Source organism: Odocoileus virginianus, chromosome 11 (assembly GCF_023699985.2).
Source record: "Odocoileus virginianus isolate 20LAN1187 ecotype Illinois chromosome 11, Ovbor_1.2, whole genome shotgun sequence".
NCBI classification, from domain to species: Eukaryota; Metazoa; Chordata; class Mammalia; order Artiodactyla; family Cervidae; genus Odocoileus; species Odocoileus virginianus.
In genome coordinates this window covers 61215521-61234415 of record NC_069684.1, presented here as the reverse complement: position 1 = coordinate 61234415, position 18895 = coordinate 61215521, and the positions used below count along the sequence as shown (strand labels likewise).

Sequence of the window (18895 nt, the reverse complement as noted above, 5' to 3'; positions counted from 1 at the left end):
CTTCTCTCTTCTTATGAACATACCAGGCATATTGAATTAGGGCCCCACACTTATATCCTCCTTTAACCTTTATTAACTCCTTAAAAGCCCCATCTCTGAATATGGTCATATTGGAGAGCCATATGAATTTTGACTTCAACATATGAATTTTGGAAAGACAAATATATACATATATATAAACATACAGTTATTTTATATAAGTATAAAATATTTCCCATCCTGTTCTGCCATCATTTTGTGGAACATATCTTTTGATGGGCAGATTTTAATTTTGAAGGAAACCAACTTATGCTCTTCTAAAAATGTTACATTTTCTGGGTCCAATTTAAGAAATACTTGCTCACTCAAAATCTGAGAAAATATGTACCTATGTTTTCTTCTAGAAACTTTTTAATACCTGTATTTATATTTATCTCAATGATTCATCCCAAATTAATTTTTGATGTATGGTGTGAGATAAGTGACAAGTTTCAATGTTTTAAAGGATTTATAAGTTGTCCAAGCCATTTGTTTCAAAGATTTTCCATTTTCCTTGGAACATCTTTGACATGATTTTTTTTCTAATATTTTTGACCATTTAAGTGTGTGAGGAAAGTATTAGTTGCTCAGCCATGCCCGACTCTTTACAACCCCGTGGACTGTATAGCCCACCAGGCTCCTCTGTTCATGGAATTCTCCAGGCAAGAGTACTGGAATGGGTTGCTATTTCTTCCTCTAGGGGATTTCTCCAACCCAGGGATCGAGCTCTGGTCTCCAAATGTCTTTTATACCTTTCTGTCCTCAGGTCCATGCCACACTCTTTTGGTTAATGTGGAAATAGATGTCAGTTCAGTTCAGTTGCTCAGTCATGTCCCACTCTTTGCAACTCCAGGCCTCCTTGTCCATCACTAACTCCCGGAGTTTACTTAAATTCATGTCCATCGAGTCAGTGATGCCAGCCAACCATTTCATCCTCTGTTGTTCTCTTCTCCTGCCTTCAATGTTTCCGTAACTCAAAGTAAATTACTATATGTCTTTTTAATTGGTTCTTCTTTTTAATAATCACTTGGCTATCCAAATTTTTTAATGTGAGATATTTTATTGTCATTTATTTTAAATCAATTTGAATATAATCTAAACACATACCATTTAGAAAACACTGAGGAATCAATGTACAAAAGTTGGGGCTATTACATTTGAATAAAGTTGGCAAGTTCTGTTACTTACTTAGTCCAGAAATAGCATCAAGGAAACCTAATATATTGGAATAAATGTGTGAAGTTTGGCCCCCTGTTAACCTGAAACTGTCAATAATTAGAAACAGATATAAAATTTTATCTGTTCCCCTGCAACCATTTAGACTCCTTACACAAATTCTATTACTAATACTTTTTAAGTAGACTATCTCTCCTAGGTCCAAATATTCTGAAATAGTCTGCAGTACTAATCTTGCAAAAAAAATATCAATCCCTAAGCCATCAAAACACAGTTTGATAACTTGCACAAACGCTTCAACAGCTCCTAAATCTTTCACTTCTTCCTGTAAATTCAATTTATAGAATGAGGTTAAAAAGTCACTTCAATCAATATATCTTGTTGCAACACACATCAGTATTGGCACCTTTGTAGGTATTCCTAATTGGCAAGATCCAAGTGTGAAAATTTTTCCTTCAACATATTCAATTACAGATTGTGGAAGATTCTTGCTTTTTCTGATTTCTTGTATCTACTCTTTCATTAGGCTAAATTTCCCAAAGTTAGAGTCTTGCATTGTAGTTCCTCTTACTCTTCAGAAACTGCAAAGGGCTTTGGAATCTCAATTAGTTTAAGTTTTAAGTCAGTCTCCTTTGGGGTCTGCTAAACAGATGGCATAGGATGCTATAATGCTTGGGTGGTTGCCGCATTTGTTGTGATCCCTGAGTTGTTAATGGAAAGAACATCACCTCCTGCACAGGCACCACATAGCCACTTCCCCAGAACAACAGCTGTCACCAAGGACCTGAGATAGAGGAAGGGAGGAGTCCTGCCTCTGCCAAGTCCAACTGCCTAAATAAAAGATACATGTTTAAGTGTATCTTGTCAATTTCTGCCAAAAGACTGCTAGAATTTGGAGATAAATATTTTGGAAAGAAAGGACATCTTACCAGTTTGAGTCTTCTTATTTATGAAGATTGATTCATCTTTTCATTTGTCTTTTCTTTTTCTTTCATTTTTTCACTTTTCCCCTTTTTTGAGAAGTTTTAAATAAATAATTTATACAACTTTTGACAAATTTCAATTTAAACCCAAGTATTCTATTTCCTTATTTTGCTTTAAATTGGAAATGTTACATTATTGTTATTATAAAACAAAAATTGTAGTTATACAAAAATAAAATAGATTATATATTGACCTCATATGCAAAAACTTTAATAATTTGAGTTTTGCAGGTTCTTTTTTAAAATTATAACAGAATTTTCTATAATCCTATCATTGCAAATATAAATACTTTTACTTTCAAATTCTTATGAAATTATTTATTTTTTCATTACATAAAGTCTCCAGTCTGAAGAAGCAGAATCTCATTCTCAGGTTTAAGTTGAAAATACAGAGACCCTGAAAATTAAAAACTATCTTATGTGAAGTTCTTTCCTTAATTACTAATTATCTAATTGAGGGATTCATTTCTAATTTCTATTTTTTAGCTTAAATGTGTGCTGAATTCTGTTAAAGACTTTTTATTCAAATATTGAGAAGTATTATTTTCTTCATTCTGTTAATGTAGTGAATTTCATTAATTGACTTTTTAATATGAGACAAACCTTTTCTTCTTTTGTAAAAATTAATTTATGGAAGCATAGCTCATATATATACATTACCCATTTCATGTGTACAAATCAATGGCATTTGAGTAAGTTTATCAAGTTATGCAATAATTACCATAAATTTTAAAACATTTCATCATTTTAATAAGATTCTTCATACATATTTTCTGTTAAACCTCTGCCCATTCTCAGACAATTACTAATCTACTTCTGCTTCTATGGATTTGCATTTCCTTAGCATTTCATATAAAAAGCAATACAATATACAGTCACTTATGTCAGACTATGTTTTTTTGAACTGTGCATAATATTTTTAGGTTCAGCCACATCATAGCATGTATCTGTAGTAATTCCTTTTTATTAATCTGCACTATTCCATTCTAAGGATATACCATATTTTGTCCATCCAGTCACTAGGTGAAACTCATTTAGGTGGTTTCCAACTTTTATTATTAATATGATGAATAATCTTGCAAAAACCATCCACCTGTAAGTTTCTATGTGGAAATACATACCATTTCTCTTGAACAGACAGACAACCCCTAATGAGGTTGAATTGCTAGGTCATAAATTAAAATATATATATATATATATATGCTTAATATTCTAAGAAATTTCCAAAATATTTTCCAAAGTGCATTCTTTTATGTCACCACCAGCGATGCCTGAGCAGTCTCCTTTCTTCACATACTCCTCAACATTTGTAGCTGTCTTTTCATTCTTTTTTATGAACTGCTGGAGAGAATTTGATAACAGTTTGTTCAGAATTTTAATTATAATTTCACAAAATATAGTGCAATTTTCTCTTTTCAGTAATATTGTTAAGATTTTCACTTCCACGATTTGTTCACTTTGTAAAATTAATACAAAACTGTTCTTTTACCCTCTATTTTCTAAAGATTCTGTGAGAGAAGCATACTTATGATACTCTTGGAGACAGGAGTTTTCTATAGTGACAGTCTGTTTTTTGTTTTTTTTTCTTTTCATAGCTATAGAACTATTCAGATTTTATATTATTCCTGAGGAATATTTGGTCATTTTTCTCTTTAAAGGGATTATTTCTTTTCTTTTAAGATGTTCAGTTTATGGTCATGCAACATTTTGTGAAAGTCTCTGATATTTATTTTATTGTGTGATACGGAGGCTATCTTATCTTTCATATCTGATACTGGAAATTTATATTTCCCCACTCTTGTCTTTGCGTAATCTTGCTGTTGTTCAATCTGTAAGTTGTGTCTGACTATTTGCGACCCCATGAACTGCAGCTGAACTGCATCACACCAGGCTTTCCTGTCCTTCATATCTCCCTGAGTTTGCTCAAACTCATGTCCACTGAGTCATTCAACCATCTAAATCTATGTCGCCCCCTTCTGCTCCTGCCCTCAATCTTTCCCAGCATCAGGGTCTTTTCCAATGTGTCCACCCTTCGCATCAGGTGGCCAAAGTATTGGAGCTTCAGTTATAGTCCTTCCAATGAATAGTCAATCCTTCCAATGAATATTAAGGGGATGATTTCATTTAGGATTGCCTGGTTTGATCTTGCAGTCCAAGGGACTCTCAAGAGTCTTCTTCAGAAAAACAATTCCAAAGCATCATTTCTTTGGCACTCAACCTTTATGGTCTAACTCTCACCTCCATACATGACTCCTGAAAAAAAAAAAAAAAAAATCACAGCTATGACTATTCAGATATTTGTTGGCAAAGTGATGTCTCTGCTTTTTAACATGCTATCTAGGTTTGTCATAGTTTTCCTCCCAAGGTGCATCTTTTAATTTCATGGCTGCAGTCATCATCTGCAGTAATTTTGGAGCCCAAGAAAATAAAATCTGCCACTGTTTCCATTGTTTCCCCATCTATTTGCCATGAAGTGATGGGACTGGATGCCATGATCTTAGATTTTTGAATGTTGAGCTTTAAGCCAGCTTTTTCACTCTCCTCTTTCACCTTCATCAAGAGGCCTTTAGTTCCTCTTCGCTTTCTGACATTAGTTTGAGATCAACTGTGTATCTAACATTCTTGATATTTCCTCTGGCAATCTTGATTCCAGTTTGTGCTTCATCCAGCTCCACATTTCGTGTGGTGTACTCTGCATATAAGTTAAATAAAGAGGGTGACAATATACAGCCTTGATGTAATCCTTTCCCAATTTGGAACCAGTCATTTGTTCCATGTCCAGTTCTAACTTGTTTCTTGACCTACAAACAGGTTTCTCAGGGGGCAGGTTAGGTGGTCTGATATTCCCATCTCTTGAAGAATTTTCCACAGTTTGTTGTGATTCACACAGTCAAAGGCTTTAGTGTAGTCAGTGAAGCAGAAGTAGTTGTATTTTTGGAATTCCCTTGATTTTTCTATAGCTAGGATTTAATTTTTGCATACTTATTTTCAAATAATAAAATTTGTTTCTTTTTTTTTTTCAGTGGCTCTTCTTTCTACTCATTGGGTTCCTCTTTTATCTTTATTATGTATGATCTTCTAAATAATTTGAGTTTAATTTGGTCTTTGTTTTCTGCCTTGTTAAGGGGAATATAGACAATTTAAGAACTTTTTTCATTTTAATATAAGTATTTAGAGTTATAAATTTGTCTCTAACACCCTTTTAACACTATCCAACAATTTGTGACACTGTTTTTTAGTACCATTCGCTAAAAAATAATATCTTTATACAACTTTTATTAACAATGGATATGAGCTGTTTAATTTACATATATTTGTTTTTCACTATCCCTCTCCAGGGGATCTTCTCCTCTCAGGAATCGAACCAGGGTCTCCTGCATTGCAAGTGGTGTCTTTACCAGCTGAGCTACCAGGGAATCCCTTGTTGAAGTATAATATTGCACAGATATCAATTAAAATTATTGTTATTGTGATTTTCTAAACAAATGATACCATTCTGTTTATTTTTCAATCAGCTATTGAGAGAAGACTAAAATCTCCATCTGAGATTTTGTTTTTGTCTACCTTTATTTGATGTATTTTTTTCTTCATCTATTTTTGTTCTGTATTAAATTAATGCACATCTGGATAAACTGGTACTTTTCTATTAATGTGTTATTAAATATGTTAACTTTTTTTAATTACATGAAATACAGTAGCTAAAGTAGAGTACACACTGCTTGGCATGTAAAAAAGTGCTGTGTCAATCCTTTAAAATTATAGTTGCTATGTAGTGTTACAGGTGAGCAACACAGTGATTCAGAATTTTTAAAAGTTATTCTCTGTTAATGGTTATCATAAAATATTGGCTGTTCACCACTATGCACAACATATACTTGCAGCTTATCTCACAAATAATAGTTTTTATCTCCTATACCCCTTCCTTAAATTCTTTTGTTATTTAAAAGAATATATATCTCTATTAGCGTTTCTTATCTTGGTGGTGGTTAATTGCTAAAATGTGTCCAACTCCTGAGACTATATGGACCATAACTCGCCAAGCTCCTTTGTCCAGGGAATTTCTCAGGCAAGAACAATGAGTCAGTTGCCATTTCCTCCTCCAGGTGATCTGATCCTCCCAACCCAGGGATGGAACCTAGGTCTCCTGCATTTCAGGTGGATTCTTTACCTAAGGTTTTCCTCTTGTTTACCTTGCTTTCGGTTTGTTGTTTTGTTGATAAATGAGCTAATATTATTTCAAAACTTTTGAAAAATGTCTGAATTAACTCTTCTAATAATTTTCTACTCCAATTTTTCTCTCTCCCTTTTTTCCCCTTTTAACTCCCTCCATCCCTTTCCTCTGTGCTTCATCTTAGGCAGCTTCACTTGACCTATCTTCAAATTTTAACTAATCTTATCTGCTATACTATTTACTCTGACTTTAAATTCATCTATTATGCTTTTATATGTGTTTCAGTTCTAAATTTTACATCTGGCTCTTTATGTCTTTGGTGGTTGGTGGTTTAGTCGCTAAGTTGTGTTAGACTCTTGCCCACCAGGCTCCTCTGTTCATGGGATTCTCCAGGCAAGGTTACTGGAGTGGGTCACCATTTCCTTCTCCAGGGGATCTTCCTGACCCAGGAATTGGACTCCCGTCTCCTGAATTACAGGCAGATTCTTTACCAACTTCTCCATAGCTATATCAGTAGATATATCTTTAACAGTAGAAAATCTTCATTGGTTCCCTCATTACACCTACCATTTACATTAAACCCTTAGACATATTTATAATTGCATTTTCTAAGCCCTTAACTACAAACTCCAACATAAAGTTTCTTTGAAGTCTATATTTATTACTATTTATTTAATTTCAAGTTTTTCATACATTTTCTTGCTTCACAAATCTAGTAACTGTCTCAATTGTATCCCAGAAGTTATGGATGTTACCTTGTAAAGAGTCTGAGTTTTCCATTCTTCTCTTAAAGGTTAATTATGATGAAAATATAATGTAAATATAAATAGATAAGAGAAAATATACTAACAAATGATCAAAGCAAAGCAAATTAGATTGGCTTAAAATGTCATATATACATTCATTACAATGTAGTTATTAGCATAAATTATTATAAAATTAAGAAATTAAAAATCAATTTAAAAAAAATGCTGGAACTGAAAGAGTAAAGATTTTAACCAACTATCTGAGTAACATATACAAGTAGATTATTATGTATATTTCTCATCTTTATAAGTGTTTTGTTTTTTGAACTTGATTTCAAGCTTTTTGAAGACTGTAAATTTCTTTACCTATTTTATACACTCAGGAATATATTTTTTAATAGTAAGTCAATAGGAGTAGGTATGTATCAATGTCATAATTATTAGAGAAATATGATAGCTACCTAAGTGAATTCTTGGAGTAAAATAAACAATGGTGGGATTTATTTGAGCTAAAAAAGCTCACTGCTTATGAAAGTTATGAAAGTTAAACTTCTGTTATCCTAGAATAGAAGTCTTTGACTCCCATTATTTAGATGCTTCATGTCTTGTCAAGTGGCTCCCTCCTTCATATTTCATAATCATTTGATAATAACTATGCATATATTGTTGACTTATTCTTAATCTCCCTATTATTCTTAATCTCCTTATTAAGAATGTTTGTGAGATATTTTTAAAGGCAAAGCATAATGAGATCATTGGATAGCTAATTGAGATAATATGAATTTTTTTTTTTACTATATTTTAAATAAGTATCTTGAACCAAGAATCAGGAGAGCTGTAGTTGGCAATAAACTATAGGATCCAATAGAAGACTATCTATTCAAATGCTGTGTGTGTACATTTGTGTATGTATTCTAATTACGTTTTCTTTTGTTACAAAGTACAATTCAATTGAAGTGATCAAAGAATACTCAATTTAAGGATTAATATTAAATTTATTTGAAAAGTATTATGTGAAACAATGATAAAACTTCCAATTGATAGTAACTTTTATACAGATCCAGTAAAAATAAATTCAGTTTTGAATATTTTAAAGTCTGGATATTTCTACCTAAATTTTCTAGTCATTGTGTAATAGCCAGGAATTGTCCTTATCTTGTTCTATTTAGCATTTCAATTTTGGTTATCTAGTTTTCATTAGTAAAGTTAGCCCTACTTTTATTGCTTTGAAATTTGTTGCTGGAAAAAGTTACATGTGGGTATTGATTTTTCTTCATGCTAGTTCTAATTGCTTATTTCCTGCACCAGTTGATATAATTGTTCATTAATGATTTCGTGTTCCTTCTTTGTATCGCTGGTTGGTGATTTATTTCTCCAATAAATTCAAAATAACATGCCTTAAAGTAAAGACTTGAAAGCAATGCTCAGTTTTACCAACTCTGTGTTTTCAAAATCAAGATTTAAATGTAAATAAATGGGAAGAACTGACAAATAATGACTAACTCTTTACATGAAGTAGAATCTTTTTCTCCACCACCCAAAATATCCCCACTTCTCCCTTCTTCTAATTTAGGCCTGACTAACATTACTATCAGAGAAGGCAATGGCACCCCACTCCAGGAAAATCCCATGGACGGAGGAGCCTAGTAGGCTGCAGTCCATGGGGTCGCTAAGAGTCGCACAGGACTGAGCGACTTCACTTTCACTTTTCACTTTCATGCACTGGAGAAGGAAATGGCAACCCACTCCGGTGTTCTTGCCTGGAGAGCCCCAGGGACAGGGGAGCCTTGTGGGCTGCCGTCTATGGGGTCGCACAAAGTCGGACACGACTGAAGTGACTTAGCAGCAGCAACATTACTATGCCCTCCACAAGGTGAAAGCTACTGCACCCATATAGTTCAGTTCAGTTCAGTCATGTCCAACTCTTTGCAACCCCATGAACCCATATAGTAGGGGTATTCTTATGACACATCCTTACTTCTCTTCCTCCATGAGTCAGAAAAATTCTATGATCTGAGTTTACTAGAAACAGAGAGAAAGTCTAAACATGTAGAATTACCTTCTGCATTCATTTCAAAGCCTAACTTTCAAAATTATTATTTCATGCAAACAAATAATGGTTTGAATTTCAAAGCACAACAGTAAGATAGTAACTAGTCATTAGGATATTATCTTCCTTGAAGCATCATCTATTTGATACTTCCAATAATGAGGGAAAGTTCCAGAACTAAATCACTTAAAATGGATAAACACAAAAATTTGAGGAAACAATTTCAAAATATTTTATGACTACTGTACACAAAGAAACATAAAATCAGATGAATATATCACCATGCAAGTGTACATTTCGATGTGGTTCTTATGTATTCAAAATATTTTCTCTGATAACTGTTAAACTGATAGATAGGGGCTAGAGTCCACTGAAGCCCTTTTAAAATTATTTTAGATATTTTTCTTTTGATTATTAAGGCTTTAAGTTGTATTCCCTAATGTTGATAGATTTTTATCTCATATTTCTAAAATACTCCGAAAATCTACTACCAACTGTCATCTAGATAATAAAACTGAACAAAATTGGCCAAAGATAGAAAAAAACTTTCTGTGTGGTCCTAAAACAATCATTACTAAAAATCTTTTTTTAATGATTTTATATTTTTTTTAATTTATTTTATTTTATTTTTTATTAGTTGGAGGCTAATTACTTTACAATATTGTAGTGGGTCTTATCATACATTGACATGAATCAGCCATGGATCTACATGTGTTCCCTATCCCGATCCCCCCCTCCCACCTCCCTCTCCACCCAATCCCTCTGGGTCTTCCCAGTGCACCAGGTCCAAGCACTTGTCTCATGCATCCAACCTGGGCTGGTGATCTGTTTCACCCTAGATAATATACATGTTTCGATGCTGTTCTCTTGAAACATCCCACCCTCGCCTTCTCCCACAGAGTCCAAAAGTCTGTTCTATACATCTGTAAAATTTTTAAAGGAATGGTATTCATATGCCTTTTATATAGTCAATGAACATTAATTAAATCACTATTACATTGAATTAAAATATGACATACTGTATGATTCCTTTCATATTACATTCTCAAAGTGACAAAGCTATACTGAAGGAAATTATATCAGTGGTTGCCAGTGTTTATGTTTGGAGAGAAGGTGTGACTGCAAACGATCAATACAACAGAGTCTTGTAGTAATGGGAACTGTTCTGTATTCTGATTTTGGTGTTAGCTACACAAAGCTATGCATCTGTTAAGTTCTATGGAATTGTACGCTGGAAATTCTAAATTTATGATATAGAATAAATAATCAAATAGTACAGTACAGTATAAGTTCTTGGTTATATTTACTTTTATTTAGGTCACTTACTTTTTATATCAATAAGTAGAAGCAAAAATAATCTAAAAATCAGTGAAAAATATGAAAGAGACAGAATCTTGATATTTGAGGCAAATACAATTATGGAAAATTTATGAACTGTCAAATTGTTACATGCTCAATATTAAAATGCATGTGCTGTGTGTGTGTGCACACATATGCATTGGTGTACAGAGATAATTAAAACTAATCAACCTGCGACTTTAGCATTTTTCAATTTAAATATAACAAGGTTGAGATAAAGAGCAGTTATAATTGTAGCAACTTCTGATTTGCTCAAAAAATGCATGTAAGATTTGACTACTGGAATATACCATATGTGTTTTGAGACTGTTTTTATTTCTAGATATTGCAACTATCCTTTTTATACATAACAAATCTGTGACTACACTGGCTTTATTTCAAAACTAGAAAGAACAACCACATCTTATCCGTTGGAACAGTAGCTCAGAAATGTACCACTCAACATGTGAACCACAGATGAGCAACATTGACATCATTAGAGAATCTGCTAAAAATGCAGACTCTCAGGCATCGGTTCAGACATGTTAAATCAGAATAGCCAGTTTTGTCTACATAGTGAAATTAAAGAATATGGACGTAGGTTAGCTTGTAGCTCTATATATTCAGCAACCAAATAATAAAATGATCATGGCTCTACCTGCAGAACACGTTTGTTTCTCTGCATTTACCATGCCAAAACTTTCTTTGAGAAATTGACATCCTATACTAGAATTAATTCAATGGAAACTATTTGATGATATCATTTTCACTTATCATGTCTTGAAACATTTCTCTGTCAGGCAGCCAGATCTTTTCTGAAACCAAAAGGTCATGCTATCCACTGATTAAATACTTCAGAAATTCCCCCACATTTCTGTTCTAGTCATCTGTCTCTGCCTCACAAATCATCTAACAATGCAGTGATATAAAACAACCATTGCAATATGGTCAGAGATTCTTGGTTCAGAAACTCAAAAAGCATATATAACAAATATGCCTATATATAATAAATTTTTTATGATATCTAGGCCTCCACCTGAGGTGGCTGAAACAGCTACAGGTGGTCTATGTGATTAGAGAGTAGAACTGGCTCTGAAGCGTCCATTTTTGTAGTAGCTTCAGCACACATATATCTAGTGTCTGAGCAAGGAGTGTGGAAGGACTAAACCGTAGGATGGTGTCAGGGTACCCAGACTTCTGACATCTAACCAAAAGCTCCAAGAGAAAATGTTCCCCATGCCCAAGGAAGGCACTGCACAAGTCTCATAGAATCACTTCTTCTGTGTTGGTAAAAGGAATCTCAAGGCTGGCCAGATTTAACAGGAGTGGCTATAAATCTTACCTCATCATCAGAGGATTGTCCAAAAATATCAATTTTTAAAACTATCAAAGTACACCTTTGTGACTAAAATTATTTATGTGCGTGTGTCTGCTCAGTTGTGTCAGACTCTGCCGCTCCATGAAGTATAGCCCGTCAGGCTCTTCTGTCCGTGGAAATTTCCAGGCAGGAACACTGGAGTGGGTTGCCAGTTCCTACTCCAGGGGATCTTCCCAACCCAGGGACTGAACCTGTGTCTCTGGCATCTCTTGCATTGACAGGTGAATTCTTTACCACTGGGCCACCTGGGAAGCCCCTAGTCTTCCCAAATGAAAAATGCACGTGCCCTTCTCCAGGGCTCAAATAGTTGTACTTCTTTTTCTAATAATATCAATAAATGAAACCCAGAAAAAAAAGGGATTGAAATGTACAATCTTAGTTTCTGCAAGCGTGAAGACTTTTTATAAAATATCCTTTTTTTTTTTTTTTTTCAGCCCAAGCTGATAAACTTCTTATAAAAATGTTTTGGGTTTCTTATATATTGCTTAGACTTCACTTGACAAAAGTCACTTATACAAACCTTTGGAGGTAGTTCCTTCTCCATTTTGATCTCCTTTGAAGCTTCTCTGCAAAACAACCCTTAAGATTTGCAAATGATCTGTTTAGCAAAGTAGATTTTAACAGCATTACAAGAACTTTTGTCTATTTAAAAATAGTTTTGAAACATCACCTGAAATCTTTGCAAGGTCTTAAAAAGGCTTTATTTATTGGGCATTCATCTTTATCCCGAGAACACATTTTCATGTTAATACCCTGGATTTGCCACTCACCCTGTGACCAATAAAATGCTAACATCCACCAGGAATATTTCTTGAATAAGCTAATATAGAATTTCTTTTGTCATGGGTAAAATTGTCTATACAGGAATCAAAATATGTACATTTTTGTATGATATCAAAAGTTATTTGAATATAACCTAGACCTTATAGAATATAAGATGTGTAAATATACAACACATAATACATGCAGATATAGTATTTAAAAGGTAGTTAAATTTTAGGAATTGCATGAGGGCTTATACTAACTTGAAAAAAAGAGTCACTACATGTGGAACTTGGAGATAATTGCTGACTGAATGATGTGAAGTTACCTGAGGAAAATTTACAATATCAAAACTATGCCAAAAATTCCCTAGTGATTCCTTTTCTTGTTTCAGACATAAATTGGACCTAAACTTAGAATATTCTGGTTTCTCCATTTCAGTGTTTTTAAATGAATAACTTTATCGCTCTTGGCTTCTGTTACCCAAATCAACCTCAAACCTCATCCTATTATTGAAAGTTGACTCTGTAATCCTTTTATTTTAAACTATACTATATTTAAAGTTTTGATACAAAATTTGAAAATTATTTCTCTGCCATATTTTATGTGATATACTTTTATATTTATTCCAACTTGATAGAATTATACAACTTGAAAAACAATGGGTAAAAGAACCATAATGAAAAATATTTCAATGGTGATCTTGATCTTAAGATTTGCAACAAATTTACCTTATAAGTTTGCATTTAACTTATCTTATTGTCTGAGATTGAGAAATGAATTACTAAGCAAATAAATCTACTATATTATTTGTATAAAATACTAACACCATTGCTATTAATAATAGTAGAACTTCTTTCTCAGCCTCACCAAGTTGTAAAAATTGAAGGATCTCCACTCAGCAAGGTAAGTGTGATATACAAAGTGAATAAATGTTGACCAACTTGACATTGGTTTCCTATTTCCACTCTTCAAAATACCTACAGTTGATTTGTTTACTGTTATACTGGAAAGACTAGAGGTATGTATTTTTAGAAGGCAAACAAGTGATGAATTCAAGAAACACTCTAGCTAAAGCACTGGTAGACAGTCTGGAAATGATGCATCATAAGATGTACCATCTTACTGTCCTAGATATTGTCATATCTTCCATTCAGTCCAAATTTACCTTCATTTCCATCAGAATAGGAACCCATGCTTGAATCCTCACATCTAAGTTGGTTATTGACTGAGTTCCAATCAGGAAGCTTTCTCCAGTAAAACATATTGATTATAGGATTACAAAGATGAATCAGATTTTACATTTTTTTTAAGTATAATTCTAAAAACATTTTTAAAAAATATAATGAACTAAATAGAACACAAAACTTGTTAACCTGCATAAAAATCAAGGAAGTATGAAAAAAAGCATGTCAGCAGACTACCAGCCTTCTAATGCATTATTTTGTTTAGGCTATGTTTTCTTGTTGTATGTAGATACACTTAACATATTTCATTTCATTACCAAAATTTTCCTTATTAGGAAAATGCTTAAGTATTTAAACTCAGGATGATGAAATAATAAAAAAGATGATAAACCTATCAAATATCTTCACTGAATTTCGTACAAGAATTGAATATTAAGATCTCAAGTGCTTTAGTTAGAAACAACCAGTGTTACCATCATGATATATTAACAAAATAATGTCCTTTCCTGGGTTTCAGCCCATGAGTTTTTGAAGGTTTTTCTAAGATAAACTATTTTTTAACTAAATAAATGTGATAAAGTTAACTGAATTTAGTTGTGATTACATAGGCAAGTGAATGCAATGGAGATATAAGTGGAGGATGAACAAAAAGGAAAGAGAGAAGTTCCTCTTTTATAAATAGGCATATAGCTCCAAAAGAACAAAGAAAAGGCAATTAACTGTGGGAGAGCTCCGGAATTTGTATTTTCCTGAAAGATTTTTTTATAATGAAAAAAATTGAAATAATCTAAATATTTTTTAAGTTTTGTTAAAATTAAGAAAGCAATGTTCACAACATAATGTGTTACAATAGAATAATAATTAAAAATTTATGTATCTTCAAACCAATATAGCAACCATAAAGACTTAGAATTGCTGAGTTTGGGGTATCTCAAGGAACAAAATTGCCAAGTAACACAAGTCAGGGTATCATTCAAGAAAAATGGTATTCTGTTTTTGCATATTCCATATGCTTTAAAAAATGTCTAATGCTGTATAAATATAACTAAAAAACATGTTTAATGTTATGGTTTTAAACATAATTTTATGTAAATATGTAGTATCAAATTATTTATGATTGTAAGAAATGCCAAATGAGCAGACTGAATATTGCAAAACACAATTACTGCAATGAATAAATTTTATAACTGAAATCAACAAAAGGGAATCCTGGCAAAAAATGAATTAGCTAAATATACTGTATTTGTATAAAGCTGATATAATGAAATGCCAGTTCTCTCAAAATCTGAGTTTCATTTGGTTTGTGAATAGTAACACATTTGTTTAAAAACTCTAATTATTTAAACATAACTAGTGCAGTTCTTAATTCTGTTATTATTACCCTGTAAATTTACAACTGTGTACTTATAAATTTTCATATTCAAAGAGTACAAATTTAAGAAACTTTAAAATCTACATAAATACATATGATTTATAAAAATGGGAAAAAAAACAAAATTAAACATAGAATTATGTATAATGGACAGGAAGAAACAGGATAGGGAGGACATGAATAGAAATTAGACTGATCTGAATGCACCACTTTTTGCAAAATTAATTTATAACAGGCGAATGCTTTACATAATAATCAATAAATGTTAAAATTTAAGTCATTTGTAAAAATAGAAAGCAAAATGAAAGAAATAATCCCAACCTTTTTGAGCTGTTTCTGCTGCCATTGCTTACAATGATGAATTGCATAAGTTGACTTCAAGTTCAAAAATTTTATAGTATTTTTCTAGTGAGATACTTCTCTAAGGACTAAAAGACCCTGAAAAAAAGTGAAATGATTAAATCTGATTATAAAGTAATTAGTGTTATTAATAATATTTTATTCTGAAACTGTTGACAATACGTACACGTATATACCAATAGGATGAAGCAAGTAATTCATAGTGATGATGTTATTAGGAACCAGGATTTTAAGGTAAAATAAACGGAAATATAAAATAATTTAAGTAAAAAAAAAAATTCCTGATTTCTTATTTGAATTTCAAGTGTTATTTAAACTTAAATAGTACATTAATAGACATATATATACTTTCTGATGTTATCCATTAAAATATATAGAAACAATGATCAATAATTTACAATGAGTAGCTTATATCAGTTCAGTTCAGTTCAGTCGCTCAGTCTCGTCCTACTCTTTGCGACCCCATGAATCACAGCACGCCAGGCCTCCCTGTCCATCACCAACTCCCAGAGTTTGCTCAAACTCATGCCCATCGAGTCGGTGATGCCATCCAGCCATCTCATCCTCTGTCATCCCCTTCTCTCCTCCCCCCAATCCCTCCCAGCATCAGGATCTTTTCCAATGAGTCAATTCTTCGCATGAGGTTACCAAAGTATTGGAGTTTCAGCTTCAGCATCAGTCCTTCCAATGAACACGCAGGACTGACCTCCTTTAGGATGGACTGGATCTCCTTGCAGTCCAAGGGACTCTCAAGAGTCTTAATGAAAAAAAAAAAAAAAAAGACAATAGCAAAAAAAAAAAAAAAAAAAAAAAAACAAGAGTCCTCTCCAACACCACAGTTCAAAAGCATCAATTCTTCGGTGCTCAGCTTCTTCACGAAGTCCAACTCTCCACATCCATACATGACTACTGGAAAAACCATAGCCTTGACTAGACCGACCTTTGTTGGCAAAATAATGTCTCTGCTTTTTAATATGCTATCTAGGTTGGTCATAACTTTCCTTCCAAGGAGTAAGCATCTTTTAATTTCATGGCTGCAATCACCCTCTGCAGTGATTTTGGAGCCCAAAAAATAAAGTCTGACACTGTTTCCACTGTTTCCCCATCTATTTCCCATGAAGTGATGATGTTCCACCAAGAGCATTTTTTTTTTTTTTTGGTATAATTACTAATTTCAGAACTGAGGCAGAAAAAGTACAAAATGAGACTAGATTACATTGTCATAGTAAAGTAAAAGAAAGCTATCAAATATTGATATGATTATGGAGAAAATAATTTCAGAGTAAAGATATGTATAAAAGAGTGAAAAGAAAGTGTTAGTCATCAGTTGTGTCTGACTCTCTGTGACTCCAGGGACTGTAGCCCATGGGTTCCTCTGTCCATGGACTTCTCCAGGCAAGAAAACTTGAGTGGGTAGACATTCTTTCTCCAGGTAGTCTTTCAGACCCAGGGACTGAATCCAGGTCTCCTGCATTGCAGGCAGATTCTTTACTCTCTGAGTCACCAGGCAAGCCCAAGTTAAATAAGGGCTAATATGAGCCAACCTGAAGAAGGTTCTACAGCCACAATTGTATAATTTGAGAACTAATGAGCAACATAACTGACATGAATTGAAAAACATCACATATGTTCTTAATGACATAAAAATAAAATTTAAAAATTAAAAAATACAAATCTTATTACTCTTCATTGGAGAATACTAGAGAATAAGTAGATTATTCTGAAAACTTTTCAGTAGATTTAAAAAATGTTTGAATATTTAACATGTATTTCATGTGTAAACTGTGTTCTCATAAGTTAAACATTTGATGACATGAAATTTCTCATTCTGAAAGTATGCCAGCTGAAAAATGAGAAAGAAGTCATGGACTGAAAAAAGCACCATTTGCAACACCAAATGAAATAATGGATCTAGACAATGATTATCACTAACTGCTAACTTCACAAAAGTTACTTTCACATAAGCAATAAAACAAAAACAGGAAACACCTAACAGGAAATCATCTAGGAAGTGGTCTTGCTGAAAAACTGAACCAAAATCTGGTCAAATCTCTAATATAAACACCTATTAATATTAAAATGAAAGGAGATAGGAGCATGCTAAATAACATCTTGAGTAGGCAGTAACTAAAATCAACAGTATGGATTAATTTCTTTTGCATTCATTACGTTCAATCATATTCTTTGGACAAAGTCATATAGCCAAAGCACAAGGGCATCACACTACAAACTACAATTGGTTCATTGAAGGACATGCATGTTCTAGGAGTAACAGTTAATTGCAAGTAAATAATATTTTCTACCATCTCCATTTCTGGCCACTGCACAATCTTCAGTGGAACTCATTTAGATTTATTTGGATAAATACCATGTCAAGTCTACACAGCGGGAAAATATCAAATGTCATGGCAGTTACTTATTCAGGGAATGTTATCATCCAAAATATTCCAATGGTTTTCAAAATGGGTGATCATAAAAATCACCTTGGAAGCTGAGATATGATTCTCTGGTGGTAGAGAATATTTCAAAAGTTAATAATATTGTGTAGATAACATTGGGAATCTTAACATCTTTTGAGAAGAGAAAATGGAGATTTACAAAGGTTATAAATGAGAAAATTTCTCTGAGTTAGGGCTAATTTAAATGTACACATAAAAGAGCATAAAGAATTTAGCAAAATTAACAAAAATGGTGGACCTTTAGCCTATAGTTTTAAAATGCTTCTCAAGTATGAGTATTAAATTATAAGTATTTAGATAATATAAAATTCTTAAGAAGAATGGAAATTAAAGGAGCTTAGACTTAACTGCAACACAAAAAGGTGGAAGACAATGGAATAATACATATTATATATCAAAAGGAAAGAGCTATGATCCAAGGATCATATATTCAGGGAAAACAGTGTTGAAATGTCAGCACAATATGAAGATATTTTGGAAAAGCAAGGCATTTGAAATGACATAATCCAATGTAAATGCTAAAGAAATCACAGTAAATAAATGAACAGCTTCACAGAGTGTTATTTTAAGAAACTGGCCTGGATCTAAGTGAGGGCATAAATACAAGCAGGAATGGGATTCATTTATTGAGCTGCAAAGATTCTTTTGTCTTTTATCAAATTTTCTGTAGTTCAGTAATGGAATAAAAATATATTTATACAGATACAAGAATAAACAGTGTTTGCTTTCACAGAAAATGTTTTAATATTGAAAATCCTACCCCAAATATTTTGAGACACCAGCTAATGTGAAACTTTTGTAGTATATTAGATGTGTGCTCAAATGAAACTGCTTTCCTACCTTTTTCATTAGCAAATTTTTTTTCCTAATGGCTAGAAGTTGTTTTTTTTTTTTT

At 32.8% G+C, this 18895-nt stretch overlaps 1 pseudogene; it reads right to left on the bottom strand.

Moving 5' to 3' along the window:
* Positions 1-269: 269 nt before the first annotated feature.
* Positions 270-2251, bottom strand: LOC110147937 (poly(A) polymerase alpha pseudogene; annotated as a pseudogene).
* Positions 2252-18895: the final 16644 nt, after the last annotated feature.